General features: G+C 39.2%; 1 non-coding gene across 1 annotated transcript; it reads left to right on the top strand.

The window, feature by feature from the left end:
- Positions 1 to 446: 446 nt before the first annotated feature.
- TRNAV-UAC (transfer RNA valine (anticodon UAC)) lies at positions 447 to 516 on the top strand. Its single transcript has one exon. It is a non-coding gene; the product is annotated as a tRNA-Val (tRNA).
- The last annotated feature ends 3,507 nt before the right edge of the window (positions 517 to 4,023 follow it).

The raw sequence follows: 4,023 nt of genomic DNA, 5'->3' as shown, positions 1-4,023 counted from the left end.
ATGTTCATCTGAATTTCTCTTCCTTCTCACGGGCACTAGGGCTTCAGCCTGCTTTCCTCTCTACTACATACATTCATGGGATCCTTTTAACTTCAGGTCTCGCAGACTCTGCCATTGTTTTTCCTTTACTTCAGTCTTGCCTGTTGGAGTTCAGGCTTACTTCTTCACATGGACACAGTGAGACAGCAGTAAATCAAAACAGAGTAGAAAGATGACAATACATTATAAACTGCTTCAGTAGAAGGGATAAATGACCTGAGGAGAGTCAGGTTAAAAAGTTACTACTATGACTGATTAAATTTTAATTGGCCCACTATGCCCCTCCCAACCCTGGGAAAATCAAGGAATGTGATTGGTGGCAAAAAAGTATTCCTAACTGGTCCACCCTGGTAGGGGGCAGTTCTCTATTCAGATGAGTACCACTCATTCAGAATAAGTTAGGGGGAGGGTATAGCTCAGTGAGAGAGTGTGTGCTTTACATGCACAAGGTTCTGGGTTCAATCCCCAGTACCACCACTAAATAATAAATAAATAAACCTAATTACCACCCCCCAAAAAAGAAAAGAAAAACAAACAAAATAAGTCAGAGACTTTAAGAGAGGAAAATCTCCTTGACATGAAGTGGCCCATCAGTGGGGAACCCTATTTGGCATCTGAGTGGGGACTCAGTTTGAGCTACCTTTCTAAGTACGGTCTTTGAATGCCAGTGCTCAGGGGCTTAGAGCATCCATCATTTATTCTTTCTCTCAGGTGCGGGTCTGCTGGGGTGATTGCTTTCTGCCTCAGGTATGCAGGTTCCCTGAAGAATCTCTGCTCTATTCTGGGCCTTAGCAGAAGGGGCAGCAGCCGCTGGAGGGAAACTTTTTCTCACGGCAACGGCACAAGTGGGAGAGGGCAAGCCTACCCATGCAAGCACATTTCAAGCTTTTGTTTACATCATTCAAACATCTCATTGGTGAAAGCAAATCATGTGCTGAACTGGACACCAAGGGGCTAGAAGTTCCTACTCCCATGGAGATTGTGGTCTCGGCCAAGGAGTGAATGTTTTTGAACAACAACTGAAGCCATCTCAGTCCCCACAAGATTTTGCCTGAGTGTGCTGGGGGATAGTCAGAGAGATCAGGGCTGGGCAGACATGATAGGGAACGGCTTCTATTTCAGTGCGCTAAGAAAGGATTGACTTAAAATCTATTGAAAGAGAAAAGGGAAAAGAGAGAAGGGAGAAATCTGGAACGATATGTTAAATGTCAACTGTCATTTTGGGGATTGATAACATAATACATGATTAAGATTTTCTATATCATTTTCAGCATTTTCCACATTTTCTACAATGGATGTCTAATGCTTTCATAATCAGAAATAACACACACACACACAAGAAAGAAAATGTTGTCCAAAGAGTCTTTTTCTTCTCAGCTAATGGAAGCAAGAACAACTTTTGCTTTGATGAAGGGAAACGGACGGCGTTTGGCTTTTTGTTTTTGTGTTTGTGTTTTTAAATCTCGATAGCTTTTAAAGGGAAAATGAATGTTGTGAAAGACTCATTTCTTCTATGCTAAACTCTGCACTCAGGGCAGAGGCTAAAGATCACATTTTAAATTTTGATTTTGATTATTTTTGAAGGGCAAGAGATTGAAAACCTTTTAAGGAATTAATGTCCACTCTCAATTTTGTTAAGAGGGTGATGATTTATTGGGTCAAGGATGCTGACTTTCTTCTCCTAATTTTCTCAGTTTCCTCATCTGCAAAATGAAGAGGTTGATGCAATGATCTCTAAAGTGCCTTCAAGATCTTACTTCCAGTAATTCTAATATTCTTTCTGCAGCTCGGTTATTTGCCATTTAAAAATGCATGCTGTGAAATGGAAGGTCTAATTCTTTACTCTGCTTTATACGGACATTTTTCTAGTAAATAGCCCAGAAGCCCATGTGGGCAGTTCTTTTATTATTGTTTTCTAGTAGTACAAATGTTAATGTGTATTATAGAAATTTAGAAATAGAGAGAAAAGAAAATAAAAATCACCTACAGTCCCACCAGTATTAACCTTTCGCAATCTGTTTCCAGTATCTTTTCAGTGCATGTATATTATAATTGATTTTTAAAATATTGACCTAATTTTTAATTTTATCTATTGTGGCATATCCCCATGCAATTAAGTTATCTTCCAAGCAGTTATCTGTAAGGGCTAAATGAGATTTAATAATTAAAAATTTTAATTTATTAACTGTGTTTTCAGTAGTCTAGTTTTAGACTTTCATGCTCTTTCAGTATGGGTTAGGGATTAAAGTCATGGGTTTTGAGATTAGACAACCTGAGTTTGAAATCCTGGGTCTGTTACTGACAGACTGTGACTCTAGACATAGCTCTTATGGTTATTTTCATTTTCCTGGTCTGCACAATGGAGGTGAAGTCTATATTGTCTGTACAAGGTTGATAAGTAAAGAAGACTATATACTGTCTATATAAGGGTTCCTGTGAAGATTAAATAAGTGGTTGTGGAGCAGAGTAATATTTCAGGTCGTACATCCTATGCGTACCCTCCATCCTGCCTTCTGCCTTCATTGACTGACATCGCTTTCATTAGCATTGGCTCCGCCCACCGCAGAGTGATTGACACAGCTTATCACTTTGGAACCGGAAAGCAAAGGCTGCAAATACTGGACAACTAAAGTTTAGTATTCCCGGTATGCGTAGAAGACAGATCTGTATATTTCCTTGTAAAGAAATTGCTCCTGCCTCCAAACTGGACAAAATATAACATGAGCTAAAAAGGAAAAGGAGTTGGCAGTCTCTCTGACTCTCCCTTGCATCTCAGCACCATGGCCTTGGCACGGTTGCCTCTGGGACCATCTGTTCTCTGCAGTGCCCTGCGGTCCGGATAAGCAACAGGTGGTGCGCCTCAAAGCATCCATGGGCCAGCCTTCCAGCAGTGACTCCGTGCTCCCGAGACTGCTCAGTGCCCCACCGAGTAATCCATCCAGTATGAACACCAGTGTGTTCAGCAGCTTAGAACGCTCATTTTCCCCCAGGACATGGATAGTCCTAGAGGGCTGGTCGTGGCATAAAGGACAGGCTTTCGCATCAAAAGGAGGTGGGATTTTACAGAAACAGTCCCGGTCTCACACTCACCAGGGCAATACACACTGCCCGGCTACACATAGGATTAACTGGCACAGTCGACTCCTCCTAGTGTAAGAGCTCAATGCACTTGAGTTACTCCTAATATTTTCAAGTTTTCCCTGAATAAATACTGAACATCCTTAATGTGCGATTTCCCCACATCTGTTATTCTTTCCTCAAGATAGTGTTTACAGGTCCAATTATCCTTTTGAGTATGGACATTTTTAAAACTTTAATAAATATAAGTGATCTTGCCTTGAGAATGATTGAACAAATTTACCCTTTAATGAGAGGATATGCATTCCTATGTTTTCACCAAAATTTGTTAGTATAAATAAATAGCTAAGTTCTGAGTTTCTGGTTTAAAAGTAATATATACATGCTTATTGCAAAATCATCTGAAAATTCTGAAAAAGGAAGTATGTTTTTTGACAAAATTAGCTCTGCACTATTATTTTTAAGGCAAGCTAGTATTCACGATACGGCAGAATTTCGTTTAGCCAGTCCTTTATTAACAGACTTTTAGGCTGAATATGTGATTTTGCTACTTGCTAAGTCGTACAGTGAGTCTCCTGAACATACATTTTTGTGAATTTTTCCAAATACATCCTTAATACCCTCATCCATTCTATTCTATCTTAATCTGATGTTTTTAGTTTCTTCTAGGTATGCAGTCATTCATATTATTTGAAAACCATGATGATTTTGGCCCTTCTGTTTTATTATTATATGTTTTTCTTTGTGGCCTTAACTAGAAGTTTTAGAAAAATACAAAATAATCCCAGTGACGTCACGTTTTCCTCTTTCCTTCCTGACTTTAATGGGAGTATTTTGAAATATGGACAATATTTTCTGTTGATTTCAGATAGCTAATTTTAAATTGTACTACATAAGTAGCGTTCT

The sequence above is a fragment of the Vicugna pacos genome, chromosome 11 (genome assembly GCF_048564905.1).
Source record: "Vicugna pacos chromosome 11, VicPac4, whole genome shotgun sequence".
NCBI classification, from domain to species: domain Eukaryota; kingdom Metazoa; phylum Chordata; class Mammalia; order Artiodactyla; family Camelidae; genus Vicugna; species Vicugna pacos.
Note: the sequence above shows the minus strand (reverse complement) of the source record. Positions and strands in the feature narration are given on the sequence as shown.